The 16,620-nt window shown below is 41.6% G+C and overlaps 1 protein-coding gene across 5 annotated transcripts in view; it reads left to right on the top strand.

Annotated features, from left to right (window-relative positions):
• ZNF521 (zinc finger protein 521) overlaps positions 1-16,620 on the top strand; it is a 651,786-nt gene that overhangs the window by 565,629 nt on the left and 69,537 nt on the right. The window lies entirely within an intron of this gene.

The following is a 16,620-nucleotide window of genomic DNA, read 5'->3' as shown; positions in this document are numbered from 1 at the left end:
TGCTAAGGGGACGAAGTTTGTGGATGAGATTACTTTATGGCTTTCTTGCCTCATGATTCTTTTTGGAACTGAATGACAGGAAAAGGGGCATAGCAGACTGGCAGAGCAGGGTTTAGAAAATATGGGCACAGAGTCACGGAAGGCATTATTTATTAACAGAAAAAGCACCTTGGTGTGTGCTGGTACTTTAAATCTTGACTTTTTGTTATCGATTAAATCGGTGACAGTAAATCTCTGACTTTTTGTTATTGATTAAATCGGTGAAGGTGAAGTCCAATTTAATGTACACCACATTGTAGAACACCTAACGAATAAATATTTGTAAGCCATGCACAGCAAAAAATTATATTTGTGTGACAAGACATGTTTCCTTAAATCAAGTCAATGTACATTTAGCACATGTTGACTATACTGGTCTATACTGAACCAGAGTCCAGTCGACTAAAATATTTTTCATTTTGAAGTTCAACATTATTGATCTGGGCGATGATAAAGAATGTATTTAGTGAATGATTGTAAAGTTTGTAGTGGAATACCAACAGACTTGAATACAAAATGGATAGCATAAACACAACAAATTTGTGGGAGGGGATGGACCAATCAGACAGTAGATTTGTAGAGCGCTTCTTGTCACCAGTAAGGGTATCCAGGTGCTGACATGATCTACAGCGGTATTTGGAGTACAGAGAAAGGGACAGGGTGTTCACAAATAAAAGAAGCAATTGCGGGAGATACAAAATATTGGTGTATGGTTTCTTGGCAACTGGCTTCTTCATTTTGGCTCAGATAGATAATATGTATAAAGGGAAAACATGAGGATTCCTGGAAGATTCTCCTCTACAACATCTAATGGAGTTCTACACGCACTAAAGTTAGCCTTGGCAGGACCGTTCTGCCTAGCATGGGACAGACACAGGTCATTATAGATAACCATATTGGTTAAAATGGTAGCCCGATGTATAAAGTGAATTGTGGAATGCCTTAACTTGACATGAGAAGGTCTGTCTAGCAGATGTCTTGGCTGTTTTTTTTTACTGGGGATTGTGTTCAGTCCATGCAAGAGTATGACCAAAAAGGGGAATGATGTGCCCTGGTCTGCTGCTCTGTTGGATTGATTGGCTCATTTAGCTCAACCTTATTTGGGGAATTCAATGTCTTCTGATCCTGAACTTTAAACAGGAAAAATGCACTGCAAATGGGCTGAACAAGCAATTCCGCGTGTTCGCAGAACTTTTGCGTGCTCGCGGAGATTGTTTACCGTTTCGCGGAGCTTTGCGTAGCGTGACTATGCAAATTCCACCCACCCCTGGCTTGTAGAAGACCAGAGTTGTTTTGCTAAAAGAGTTCACACCTTGTTCTCCTAGCCAGACTTAATGCACCACAACATGGCACCCATGTTAGCACATGTTACATAGTGGTGTGGATGCAGGGCTGATCAGGTACCCTGCCCTGACCCTAATCTGATTGTGCTGGTGCCCTAGGATGCTCCGCCAGCTCTACTATCCAGGGAGTTTTTCTCCAAAGGAGTCCCAGGGCACATATCCAGCAGAGTTCATCTTCAGGGGAAATCTCCTCTGGGCCCAAAGAAAGAGACACACTGTCCACAGGTCCAAACCAGAGTTCACTGAGTCCAGCATGGGGCCCCAGACATACCTGCTGGTAGTAGGCCCTGTAGAGTGGTACGCAAACACTAAGGCAGGAGCCACGCTCTGCTGAGGGTTAAAGAGCCATGTCTGCCTCATCCATGGTCAGAGCACAGCTGCAGCCAGGGAGCTGAAATGGAGTGTGCTGATGGTGATTTCAGCAGCTCAAGACCTGCACTGTGATGGAGAACTGCTGAGGTTCGCCACTCTGGGAAACCTCCTCCAAGGCTGTATCCTACTCTCCACGTCCCAAAGTTTGAAGCATAGAAGGTAAATGTACCTAAAAAGGGGGCTTTAAGTGTTTAATGGGCTAAATCAGAGAGGGGTGAAAAAGTACTACATCCCACTCCATTCCCAACTGGGCAATGCAGCAGTGCTATTTTTAAAGGCTGCAAACTCTCTGACTGATGTAATGGGCTGAATTTCAGTTTAGAAGGGTACTTCAAGGGTATTGGTGAGTTACTAGTAGGTTACTAGTAGCTCCCGAGGTACTCGTTTGAGGCCTATTATCTATACCACGATAATTTAGTTTATGTGACAGGCTTTCAGCCATCCCTCTATAATGACAGCAATATTTTAAGTTCATATAGAGTCTTTCTATCTGGGAAAAGCAGATCTAACAGCTTCGGTTTGCAGATTTTTTGACCAGGTTTTTTTTTGTTTTGAGTTTGTGAAAAAATATGAATAGCAAATCATTTATTACTACTTTTATCCAAATGATAAACTTACACTTACACTTGGATGTGCCTAGGGTTTTAGTCCCATATGTACTCTTAAATTCAGATTTTGTGATTCCCTGATAGCAAATCGATAGAATGAATCGCAAAACAGGATGTATGTAAACTGCGATTTCCTAATAGTGATTATTATGGAGTCCCATTCGCTATTTGGAAATTAACAATTTAGGAAATTGCTAAATAGGGAAACTGTGCTCTCTGTATGCAGAATGATGGTGTCAGACCAGGGAGTTTTTAAATATAGGGTGTGTCCACAACCCAGAGGCCTATGCCAGAAGTAAGGAGTGCCCCTGCATCACCATTGCCACTAAATTGCACCATCGAAGGAAAAGGCCATAGCGTCAGAGGATGAAAGCAAGAACTCACGGTCCAGAAAGCACAAAGTTAGGTTTACTGAGAAGGAGCTGTAGCTCCTGCCAAAAAATGAGTGGCCCATATGGACCACCTTTTTGGCAAGGCCTTCTTCTCTGTGCCAGAGAGCCAAATAACTCAGTTCCAGACCAGCATCCTGGAGAAGTTGAACTCCATAGAAGTCAACCAGAGGACCATCCCTGAGATCCGCAAAAGGTGGTACGACCTGAGGTCTCAAATGAAGGAGAAGGTGGCCTGCAGGATGGCAAAGGATGTGAAACTGGTGGAGGAGCACTAACACACCCCCATCCAATTCCCAAGGAGACACTGATAGAGGGGACCATGGAACTATAGAGTGTGATGGGAGTAGGTGCCATCTTCCCTTTACTTACCTAATAAAACAGAAGTTTAGTAAATCCATATATCATACACACAGCATGATTAGCTCCATTGAGATGTTTGACACACCCTGGCAATGCATTAGGGGAGTTGTAAGCTGAACTGTGTGTTTATTACTACCCTGAATATATCCGTACAAAGTTAACAAGACACAAACACATGAAACAGAGTTACAACATCATTGTGGCCAAACTACAGAAATTTATTTACATTTACTATTTACATGCATTTACTCAGATTACAGCTCGGATGTGCTAGGTCCCATTGCAGCCGAAGAGCCTAATGACACTGATGTTGTCATGCAGGACACAACACCACCAAAACCTCCACCCATCACCCCAACTCCTATTGGATGAATAGCAACCATCTCCCTGCTGCCAGAATTTGTGGACAGTGAGGAGAGTCAATCACAGAGCAGGGATCCAACAACATCGGAGGCCAGGATGCACAGACTGCGCAGAGGGCCAAGTTCAGCAGTCCATAATGAGAATGTGCCTGAATGCATGTTGGATAGTGCTCCTGTGTATAGTGGGTTGGAGAGGTCCATCATCTCTGTACATTGCCTGCAGACAAAACAGATATGGACAGTTAGTAAGCAGCTGCAATGTATGTATAAGTTGCTGCAGAACTTGGAAAAAGGGTAGGACCGTTGGCTAGCGGCAATGGTAAGGAAGCACTGTGTGCAGAAACAGAGGCACAGGCAGTACCTGGCAAGGTTTGATTCCTTCACATGGTCTCTCAACCACCAGGTAGGAGCCACAACAATGCTAGCAAAGTAGACTGTGAACATTCAGACTGACATGGGGCACTGCTGGCAGGACGCTGTATGTGGCCTCTTGCAAGTGACCACAGCCCTAAATAACATCCAGACCCTCACCCTCTGTGTCCCCAACATCCTGCCCCCACCTGAGAGTGAAGAGGAGGGCTCTAGCCTCAGTGGTAAAATCCACTCAGGAGGCATGCAGTGCCAGGCGTTCATTCAGACACACAACTGGGACTGACATATCACCAGTCCCACACCCCAATGTTGTTGACAAAGCACCCAACCGCAGAGGCAGAAAGAAGTGAAGCACTGTATACTCAGAGGTGTAAGTCACCTTTGTTTTGTATCACATTTGTTTCTTTTGTTTTAAATATACTAACAATGTTACATTCACAATAATACAGTCAATCCTTGTGTGTTACAATATTGTTGTTCCCTGAATAAAAGTTGGTATTTTGGTTAAGGACCAAGCATTAGCATCATGTATGATGTCTCATTTGATAATATAATTTTTCCTACCTAAGAAACAGTTCCGTGCATTGTGCACATCCTCTGCTGCATGTGTAGGCTTCTGCTGCACCTGTATCGGCGGTAACTCATCGTCAGAGTTAGCACTGGCTCTGGGGATGTCATCCAGACCCTTCTTCATTGCAATATTGTGCAGTATGGCACCAGTGGCAATGATCTTGCAGCATGTATCTGGTTTGTACAACAGTGCCCCACCGGTGTAGTGCAGGCAGAGGAAGCGGGACATCGGAATCCCAAAGGTCTGCGCAATTTTTATTTTTTTAAATGTATTTTATGCAATTTTATATAGCGCGAACATTACCTGAAGGTGTCAGAGCTCTTTACAAAAGAACGAGTTGCGTTACAAAAGGACTTTGGATTACAAAAGTTACAAACGAGATACAAACAGAAACATTTGCAAATGTACAAGTTGTAAAGTCACTCAAGAAAGAGATACAAATGGAAAACTCTAACATCACATAGGAATGGTAGTAAGTACAAAGGTCTACTACATATACTAGTGGTTAGAGTTCTATATATACAAATAGTAAGTTCACTCAGGATTTCATTTGGACAATTATATATTACATATTTACATATATATATTTATGAGTTACAGCACGGACCCTCATGTCTCCACATCTCAATGATGGCGCATGTTGCCCTGTGCGCCCAGTTGAATTGCCTCTTAGTTATTTTTCTTGGAGTCAGGTACGGTGTGAGCAGCCAGGGCCATAACATATAAGCACTGTCCCCTTAAGAGCATGAGAAGTAAAACCATTAATTCACATTACACACACCAGGCTGGGCACTATATAAATTGAGTGTGGAATTATCTTACCAAGTAGGAAACCATCGTCAAATTCACCCTGTGACAATAGGTTGTGGATTGCAGTGTGGCAGAACATGAATGAGTCGTGGGAGCTGCCTGGGAATCTTGCCACAAGGTCTGTTATGATGCAGGAGGCGTCACACACTACCTGCACATTGAGTGATTGTGAGCTGTTCCTGTTCATGTAGATGTATTACTAAGAAATCCCTATTTGCGATTTCCTAGTTTGCGAATCGCAAAATGCGATTTCTACTGTGTAGAAATCACATTTTGTGATGCCGCATATGCCTTTCATACATACTTGAAAGGCTATTTCGCATTTTTTAATGACCTGAAATAGAGATTCGAATAATTTAGAAATGCAAAATTCTTTCATACATATAGGCACAAGTGTACTAAGTATCCATATACAATCGTCCCATACACTTAATTGAAAATATTCACATTGTAGTACAACTACATGGGAGCATCTGCAGGAAATTAAGCTTCATCATCCTCTTTTGTTTTACTAAAAAACAAAACCCCTTAGTTCTCAATAGGTATGGCTATGGGCCTTGCTGTCATGATTGGCAGCATAGAGAAACACTCAAAAGAAGATCTAATCTGTCAAATTTCCAGAGTTTAAAAATAAATCTTGAGATGTAGCAATATTGATTTCTTTATGCATTTTTTTGTGAAGATTAATAAAAACCGAAACTTTGTGACTCCCATAATATGCCTGTGCTTGTGCATTTAACATACAGCATCAATTCTAGAATTCTCCATTTCTCTTTTCTTTAACTTTGTAGTACAGTGAAAGGTGACAGTATGAACAAAAAAAAGGCTGTGTGTCATTAGACAGGCCAGTACTAAGAACTCGCTCCCATACTCAGTTATAATTCATAGCTGTACTCGTGGGAAGCCCTGGGCCCTCTGTGGAGTTAATGCATCTCCACTGTAGCCTGCTGAGAGCACCCTGCCCCTCCCACCATCTGTGCTTTCACTTATGTGCACCCCCTGCTGGGCACCCCGCTGCCTCTCTCCTGCCTTCTATATCTCCCTTCTGCCTGTTCGCTCTCGCTTTCGCCGTGGATCTTCTCCCCCCACCCCTTTCGCTCTTGGCTGAGCTCTCTCAATGACAAAGCTGCCAGAGTGACTGCATGCTTTTAAAGGTTGCTGTGTACTGTTGTTCATTTTTTCTTCATTTTCCTTTATATTTCAAAGAGAATGCTTTTTCTAAAACAGTCGATTTCTAATTTATTCCACACTGGACTACCTTGTAGTGCTTGTACTTTGGTTTAAGTAGGTTGGGTGGCAGTATATGCTAGGGCCAAATTTCAAAGCTTGCCATGCGCATACCACAAAATTCGGAAGTCAATAATTTGAATGCCATTTAGTTGAATGATAGTTCTCTCCGTTATATCTAGGTCTCATACGCGGAACGGGGTGCTTTGAAGCAATATGTAGGAACAAATTATTATCCATTCGTCTTCTTGCATATTTTGTGTTCTATAAGTGAATTCAAGAGGAGTTTAGATTGGTTATGATGGAAACTCATTGAGTTTGTGCAAAGATTCAATTTTCAAGATGGCTGCAGGTTTTGCTCAGGTCAGGCTTGTTATCTTGAATTTGCTGTGCAGTTGTCTGTACTGTATAAACATGGCAGACTACAGTAACTCGAACGCTTTGGGCATTTTCTCTACTAGCAACTGCCTCCTGAGGTCACTACTGCATTGCAAGGCTTGGCACGTGCTCGGGCCTGACCTCTTTGCTGTTTTGAAGCCAACTTCTTATGGGATTAAAGATAATGGCCTCCTGCAACTTGAGATCTGAATTTGATGCTAGGCCGCAGGCTTACAAAAATAGGGTTGGTGGTTTTAAGGGTTTCCATTTCTGTTGCTGCCAAACTTAATTGCAGCTCTCTTTATTAACTTGGCTTAAATTTAGTGCCATAAAAACCCTTCCTTACCTAGTGCAGGAAAAGGTCCAGCTCTTCATGGCCTCTTGTGCTGCACATGTGGCAAGAAGACGCAGCAAACCGCTAGCTGCTCGAAGGAGATGAATCAGGCCTTTAATACAGATAAATCAAAACCAGGCCTGAAAAGCATGCGTGTGGATTTACCAGATGTGCTGCCTTAAGGGACCCGCCATCTTGAAAACAAAAATACACTGAAAAAAGAGGGTGTTCTATTGCTGTGGATATCAGCTTGTTCTGAAAAAGAGCCAACAATGGCATCACCCGTTCTAACCAGCTAAGCTTTACAGACAAAAAGCAGCTTCTCCCAGTCAGTGGGCTGCAAGAACCCCCCCCCCCCCCCCCCCTCTGCCCCCACCAAGCAGGGCTTGTGACATAGTAACAGTGCTCTGCTTAAGTTCCAAGGAATAAAGTAGGGCAGGCTGGCCTGAGCTCAGAGTCCAGGTTTCCTTGGGTGAGAGATCACTTTCACGTGACACACAGCCCAGTAGTCTGGCTGAAATCCTGGTTGGTGTTTTATTAATTTTGCTCAAAGATAAATCCAGAAATTCTGACAAACTCCATGACAGGTGAAATTCCTCCTCGCAGAATCTGCTCAGCGAGAGACTGTTCATTTTGTTCTGTTCCGAGGCAGGCAACAGGAGGGCAGCTTTATAATCAGCCCTCAAAGGACCCCCAGCCGCCCCTGAGTCTCGAGCTGATTGAATAACTCCTGGGCCTCTTCCCCTAGGCCTCTGTCAGCAGGGGTCCTGTGGAAAGCAATCTCCTGCAGACTGGCGCTGAAGTGAGCTTTAAACTACTATTTTCTGCTCTCCAGAGGAGCCTGGAGTACTAAAAGATAGATGGACTGCAGATATTTTATGAGAAACTGTCAGAAGAAGAGCAGAGTAAATGTTTTTTTTTCCTTCGTCTTTCCCGTTCATATCCTACACAACCGCTGATTTTATTTACTGCATCTTGCAAGCTAAAAGTAAGACATTAATTAGACGGCAACCTTTAATTTTCTCCTAGCACCCCGTTTTCAGCTGCACACATGTGTTCACATGGCGTCCGTTCCTTAACCACAGTTGCAGAAAATCAGTACCATTTGCACTGAAATATTTATAATGACAGAATGAAAAATTGGATTCATTTTCTGGCCACTAACCGAACATTCTGCAGCTTTGCACAGCATTGTTTAGCATCTCCTTCTCTCCACTTCCCGTTGGGGTCCTTTTTTCCTAACAGATTATCCTCTCCTCTGGGAGAATACACACTAAATGGTGTAGCTTTGTTTGAGAAAAACCTTAGAGCATGTAGGGTTTATTTCCCTTATCCTCACCTGCAGGCCCACAGCCTCTTCAGTGCTCCAGCGCCTGATGATTTCCTCCCGCTCCATTTGTCTCGCTATATCTGTAACTTGTGGAGACCAAAATCCAAACACTAATACCATCCCTATTTAAAATCATATTTTGTTGTGCTGCACCAAATGAGCTATTTCATTGTATTTTTAGTGAGTGTACTCACCATTTTTAGCCAGCTGCAGATGCATTAAAGGTAATACAGGAGATAAGATCAGATTAACTAGTGCACTACTAAACAAGGCCCGATCAAACCACGCTCGAAATATTATGTCTAATTTTGGGCACCATATTTGAAAACTATATTAGTAGGTTGGAAATACTTCAAAAACGGCCATCCACATAAAGTGGTGGCTCTACTAGGTGAGTTTGTTCCACTGAGAAAAGAAGGTTGATGATTGATTTTCAGAGGCATACCACTTGCTCAGTGGACTACACATGGGCAGCTTATGCCGTATATGGCAGGAGGGCGGATCTACTCGGAATCAGGTATTTTAAAGGATGCTATAAAGTGATGGAAGGCATGGTGCTAAACAAGCAGCTTTCTCAGTGACTGGAACCTATGCAAATATTACTTCTCTGTAGATGGCTTTAGATCCTAAATCTTAGCTTTCATCTGAATATTTTAGATGAATTTCCATAGGAAATAATTATTTTATTTACCTATCACATCGGATCATCTGGTGTTGGCTAATGTTGCATCACCTTCTCAAACACCTTCCCTGCATTCCGTAGAAAATTTGCCAATATTTCTTCCTACATCATCCTCTCAAAGGCTGCCCAGCAAATAAATGTGCAGATGAGGAGAAGCATTTCGGTTTTCCAGATTTATTTGTATTGCACACTGTTGTTTAGAAATGAATGGACTTTCCAATTAGTACTTAAGCATAATTCACCTGTGTTGTTTTCATTTCATTTTGAGCTATGGAATTTGGTGGACAGTCTTCTTCTGCTCTACTTGGCTCTGATTTTACACCACTGGTTGTGATTCACGGCCGAAAATACCAGAGAAATCATCTATTTGATGATTGGTGGATTGATGACAGTCTGGTTACCTGTTAACTCAGTCCTGTATCCTGCACAACTGTTTAAGCTTTCCCAGCAGTTCTTTGTATTGAAGATTCAACTGGCAGAATGAGAGGCATGACAAGTCCCATTTAATAAAGATGCCATTTGGAACTTTTTCCAAAAACGAATTGTGTGCAATTGCATCTATTTCACACAGAGTGACCATTTTATTCCTGGACAAAAACATACTTTTTTGCAATAAGGCCATGTAACACTTAGTGTAGGTCAAAATAATCTCAGTATTGTAGAAAAAAAGATATTAATAACAGTGCAAGGATAAATAGGATGCAGATACTGCGAGAAAACAGTGACTGTATTTACAACCGCATATCCAATGTCGGCATTCATTTTCATTGACCACTCAAATTTCAATTGGCCTTGAGAAGCCTTGCCTCAGTTGCATTCATAAGTATCTTTTGATTTACTGCACTATTTGCAGATATTGACTCATTCCATTTCAACCACATAAAGGTCAGCACCAATTCTTGTTAAGTTAACATACATGCAACGCTGACTAAGAATGTCACGTGACTTCTGCTTCTCCCACTGGGGACAATGTATAGTTGTGCTTGGTTGACGTTTGCTCTCAAAAGAAGGGCGCTCTTTACTACATTTCAAATGTCAATACTGGTAAATGCAGTATTACTTTTTAAAGATGTGACAGGAAAGAACCGCCCTAGACTATTGTTGGGAGTCTAGAGGGAGGGATTTCTCCATGCAGAAAAATATTTCCCCAGTATTGAAAGTCCAACCACTGCCCTGTCAAAAGGATTGTGAATGCAAGGAGAGCTGTAAGGCTGTGGTTGTTGACCACATTATTCCCACATGCCCGTTTTGAACAGTCTCAACCTGATCCTTTGAGTAGATCTACTCATACTTAAAATACATTATATTGGCAGAAAGTTAAGTGTGAGTAAATTGATATATGAGGCGAGTATGCCGTCATTCCTGATGCTGTGAAACTGGATTGGGATTTTATCCTTATAAATGCTGCTGTTTCTATGACTAAGACACACTTACATGTCCAAATAGACCCTGATATATTTTTTAAGAATGATATAAATGGATACTATATTTTGGTACTTTCCCTATATTCAGTTTAGTTTTGTGTTTTTTGTTCTATAATAACTACTACAAGTAAAATCAATTCATATGTCAGGCCATAAACGAAGACACAATTGACTTTCCCATGCAATTATTTTAAAAATTGAAAATAATGTTAAAAGAAAAAAACCCAAAGGCAAAATATTAAACTGAAAATAACATGCACTAAAATAACACCATTAAACAAACTGGTTAGTAGCTCTTCTGGGATTTACAGCATCATGCCTTCTCAATTGAATTATCATTTTCGTTTATTGCTTTTTATTTGAATGATGCATGCTTTGGTTCTAAGATGTTTATCTTTTGTGTCCAAAGTTGGAAAGATTGTTTCACAATGGTCAGCTTAGTTTCTTATCCCACTCGAAGTTCTGTATATCATTAATCCAATTACCTATAGTAATACCACTTTAACTGAGAAAAAACAACATTCACTCAGTCCGATCCATCGAGGTAAACAATTTCCTCTTGATTCCTGGGTTCACCTTTGGTGAATAAGCAAGAGTTAAAAGGTAATGCTCATATAAAAGGGTTGAGATATTAATTTATATCAACATAACACAAAAGTTTTTTTTTAAAGCTAGTAAAAGTCTTAATCATGTTAAGCATAAGAGATAGCAGAAGTCTAAGCAAAATAATTGATATATAATGATAACAGAGTGACAGCAAAAACAATATTGATAACAAAGGTAGTAACGTTCTACACTGGAAAAAAATGAAAAGAAACTAGATCCTTTCTCCAAAACATCCACCTGGCAGAAGCAGTACATTAAGATTACTACAGGCAGGCGAAACAAAGGATGCTTCTCACAGGGCAAAAGAATTGGGAAAAGTCAAATACTTTGGTATGATGCACACTTCTCTTCTGATGTGAGCATTATGGAAAAGTAAAAAAAGAGTTTTGACACTTTTAGCAATCCTTAGACACTTCTAGCAGAATTCTACATCATTCAGGATTTTTGGCAAAATGGTTGAGGTGCACCATAAACTCATAGGTATTCTCTGTCATTAAAACTCCTTCTAGTGTTACAGAACCATCATTTTCAAACTCACAGGTTGTCTGAACTGGATTCCCAGAGTCCAATCCTCTTGGTGCAGGGCTGACTCTGTTCATCATCTCCATATGGGGCCAGACTGGTTGAAACTACCCATCTGACAACTCCATGAAGTATTCAGTGTTCCAGAAAAAGTTCAGGGGTGTGTGTTTAGCACCTCTCTCTGGGTCCATGTGCCTTACAGAATAAGGTACACTCCTAGCAAAGACGAATCCAAATATGTCTGTGGAACAAGTCAGACAAAATGACTCAGTCATCAAGCCTTAATTTCGAAGATATGTAAGGGTCAAAACAGTTCCTATGATAGAGCCATATCTTCTCCTTGACATGCCTACCCACCAGCGTCATTTGTTGACCTACTTCAGGTTGAGTCGGTTTCATTAGTTGATCTGTCCTGAGGGTTTTTGGTGTTAGTAGTTTGATCCACCCACTTGCAATTGTGATCTGTTATCTAAATGTGATACATTGCATATTGTTTTAATGTCTCCTTTATACAAATCTCTCTGGCAGAAGTATTTAAACCAACTTTTTAGCTCTCTGGATTTTTATCAGGCTAAACTTGCCTTTTTATACCTGAAACTTTTAGAAACTCACACATTTTGTTTTTATGTGTCAAAGTTCCTCATGGGGGTCCATGGCTCTGTGCGTTAGATTTGATCCTGGGGATAACAAGCTTTTGATGACTTTTACTCATCATGTGTTTTTATAGTAATATTTTCTGTTTATGTGCAGTTATGATGGACCTTTAATGTATGTCACGTGTATGACTTTATTACAAAATTGGAAAAAAAATATTGATTCATTGACTCAGTCATCATCATCATCAAAAAGCTTTATTAGGTTATAATAAAACACCATAAATGCATACATGACATACAGCAAATACACACTGGGATAAAAACCATGCAGATTGTTAAAATCATTAAAATGCATAGATGTTCATACAGCTGTTTAGGACTACAATCAATTCCTCATCAAGTTCCTTGATCTCACAGCAGCTTCTAAAAAACTAGCAACATAAAAACCAATATCTACAGAGACCATTTGTGGAAACAAGAAAGCAGGTCTCGCTTGTTTAAACTCTTGTGCCTAAAAAAGAAGGATTAAATAGGCCTTTCTCAGGATCTCATGAAATGTACCGAACAAAAGTAATTTGCATGGTATCCTGCGGTGACACATTGTCACAGACGAAGGGTGCTAGGGAGGATTTCTCTTCCCAGCCGCGAGGATATGCGAGTAACTGGGGCAACAGATTTAACCAAAATCTGGTCAGCAGTAGTAGAGCATGGCTGGAGGTGACAACTGTGAGATAGGGTTCTGTGGATGAGTTGTTTTAAAGTAACAGATAGCCTCACACTGACACCTTTTTGAGAGCCACTGATTCTCTCCCTAGTAGTCTTTCTCACAAAATTGTCATTAACCTAACCATGATCTGCCTTTACAATCTTGACAGGAAAAGTAAACAGATCCCCCCTTCCTATATTCTGAAACAGTATCTTGATGTTCTTAAGCCATGGAATTTGTGAGGCAAAATCAAGGGATACACAGTCCTGCAAAATACTGCTCTATTTAAATGTGTTCGTTTAGTCCAGGTGTCAGTCGAACATAAAAGGGGTGTAGAGCTATAATATCAGTGAGATAGCTTACCCCCAGCTCTTCATGCACTATATAGGAGGGGTTACTCTGGGGGACGCAAAGAAGGCATCTCGGAAGTATATTTTTATCCACCTGTAGGGAGTCGTACTTAATGTAGCCCCCAGATGGCACTCCCATAAGTTGCTTTAGTAGCAGAGCGCTAATTGACTTCCTACCCAATCTGGAAGCAATTTTCCAGTGTGCAGCATTGGTCATAGCAAGATCGGACAGCTTCCCAGTTAGCAACGACTCCAGTGTAAATCAGCATCGAACAAGACTCCCAGGTACGGGAAGGCTTTAAACAGTGTAAGGATCCATGTTCCCATCTTGAAAATCTGTGTCTTCGTATTTCTTGGGAGACCTGCTGATGTTGTACTAAGATCTAGCTCTTCCATAAAACCCACAAATGCATTTATGAGGGCTGGCAAACCCATGGCCGTATAAGAATGGTGTTGTCCGCATAAAGCAAGACATGCAGGTTGCCGAATTTGTACTTGCAGACAAGCTATTCCCCCCCCCACCAGAACTTGTTCTAGTTTGTTTATATAAAAGGTGAATAGAAAGGAAGCTATGATACACCCCTGCCTGACACCACTCTTAGTTTTAAAGCTATCTGTGCATGTTGAATCAGAAGTATATCTGACTGAGACCACAGTTTGGGCATGGAGATCCCTCAAGAAGCAAACTGCGTCCTGGTCTACCACCATGTCCAGGATGATACTCCAAAGTTGGATACAGTTAATCAAAATTTGATAGAGATTCAAACCCTGGTCAATAGTTGATCTTCCAGGTCTAAGCCATATTGAAGATCAGATTATATGTTATGATCCTGTGACCAGGCTGTTCTCTCCAACAAGGTCCCCCTCCCTCCCAAGATACGAGCAGACTCAGAGACTACACAAGCGATATGGGAAAAACATATAAAATCTTTTGGTAAAAAGAAGAGTCATTTAAACAGGTTGCAATCTCTTTCATACATTTGGAGGGAAAGGGTATGTCTGAGGATATCTGTGACCACCGTAGCCTTATACCTTGACTAGTGGGATTCAAAATCTCCTTGGGTCCCCCTAATATCTGCTTAGTTGCCTCACCCCAGCTGAGAGAAATACAATTAGGGTTGGGATCACTTGGGGGCTGCACTCAATTTTAACATCCCAAATTGAAGAAACATTAAATGGCAAAACAAATATAAAATCTGTAAATAAGGTACACCTTCTGCCAGTAAAAGTTGGAATAAACTCACCACTGTAGAGTTGGCAAGTTTATCCAATGTGAAGACTAAATCAAGGATAGAAGTTCCCTTGTGTGGAATGATCCAAATGAAGACCCTCTGGCGAAAGGCAACTAAGAGTCTTATAGGTCAGGGTAACAGGGTCCTTAGACAAGTGACAATTAAGGTCTCCCACTAGTATGATGTTCGAAACCTCCCACTTATTCCCCTCCAGTTGGCCAAAAAAAAATCCAAGGTATATAGATTATCAGTACCCTGCGGGGATATTTTAGCATTGTAAAAATTGAACATCAGGGTTTTGGGTGCTTCTACAAAAAAAGTAAAAGTGCTTATAAGTTGGGGGACCGCGTGTCAAAAATCTCTACATCCCCTTGAACCACAAGAGATGTAAAAACTATCAGTCCACCCTTCACCTGACCCTTTCGAGATTCACATGCTGAAATGGAATAAGACTTACTACCCCTCCAAGTGACAATTGGCTATAGCCCAGGTCTCCTGTAAACATATCACTCCAAACTGTTTCACATTATTAGTCCAATCTGCATTGCTAAGTTTAATTCCAAGACCTGCTATGTTCCAGCTTATAAGTTTGATATCTTTAGGGGTCCAGTTGATTATAGCAACCGTGGGTGAAGTACCTGTCTCAAGTTAAGGACTAGGGATGGAGTCAGGCTGGATCAGTCAATCACACGTATCCAAGGGGCTAAGTGGCAGAAATTGATTGGAAGTTTCCACCTTAAATAGTTCCGTTAATCCCATGTTCTGACTCGAGAGAGGCTGAGAAGACATAAGTCTTAGACTGTGGGACACTTGATCCAGCTTGTCGAAGAATCCCAAGGGCATGGCTAAAATTGTTGCTCTTGTGTCTGATCCAATTAAGGCAAGAACATATCAGATCATAAAATAGTCACACAGTATCCCGAAAAAGACTTTGGGTGCTTCAATCTAGTGCACTCATCCAATCAAATTAATCCAAGCATCAAGATGCACTCCCATGGCTGTATGAGCCCCCAACCAGAGCACCACCTTATTCTTGAGTTACATATAGTTCTCTGAAGAGTCAGAGTGAGGTTGGGAAACATTTCCCAGTAACACAGCATAAGGGTTCGCCTCCAGGAGCAAGTTGATAGTAACTTTGGGGGTCTTGGGCCTGTCTGAGGGTTTGCTCTGATTGACAGGAAACAGGGCTGTGCTTGAACTCCCTTGTGGCATTGGTTGAGGGCATTCAACTTATGGTTCTCCATTCATTCTGCCCATAGCAGATGGCCCACCAGTCTATTTAAATGTCATCTGATGCTGGCTATGAGCTACAGTTGGAATTGAAGCGGCAAATGGTCTTGTTGACCCTTGGGTGGGTACTACATCCCTGAGTGGAACCTATTTGCCCGACCTTTCGTTTTTCCCCCCTTGATGTGATCAACTGTGGAGATGAAGGCTTGGATGATGCAACCCCTCTTTAGTTTTTAATCCGCTGCTCAATCTTGTCCATAAATGAAGAAACTGGCTCCAAGATTTCTGTTATCAGCTTCTCGATCTTCAGAAAGAAACCCACAAAAAGGGTTTGCAAGCTCTAGACCCCTCGGTCTGGTCTGCTTAACTAGAGCGAATGTGCTGCTAGCTTTCAAGGGAATTGATAGCGCTGTCTAGGACCACTCTTCTACTTCATCTTTCACTGAGGGGCCTGCAAGGTCAGTTCAGGTGAAACCGGGGACAGGTGAATAATTTTGTATCTGAATGGGGCCATTTTTGCACAGTTTGATATTCATGTCCTATTCTGTGTGAGTCACAATGACAGCCAGGCCGGAGTCAGAAGTAACAACATCTTTAGGATTCATTAATCAGGTATAACCAAGAACCTGTGTTTGAGAGGCCAAACCCTCATCTACATTAACCATTTCTTCAGAAAGTGCACCCATGGCTAAGTACAGGTATGTTTGGATGGATGACTTACTGTGCCACCCTGGGAGCCATTCCATCCTCATCCATGGGGGGCTTTCTTGGTGG

Source organism: Lissotriton vulgaris, chromosome 4_1 (assembly GCF_964263255.1).
Source record: "Lissotriton vulgaris chromosome 4_1, aLisVul1.2, whole genome shotgun sequence".
In the NCBI taxonomy this organism is placed as follows: Eukaryota; Metazoa; Chordata; class Amphibia; order Caudata; family Salamandridae; genus Lissotriton; species Lissotriton vulgaris.
This window is presented reverse-complemented; position numbering and strand designations above follow the sequence as displayed.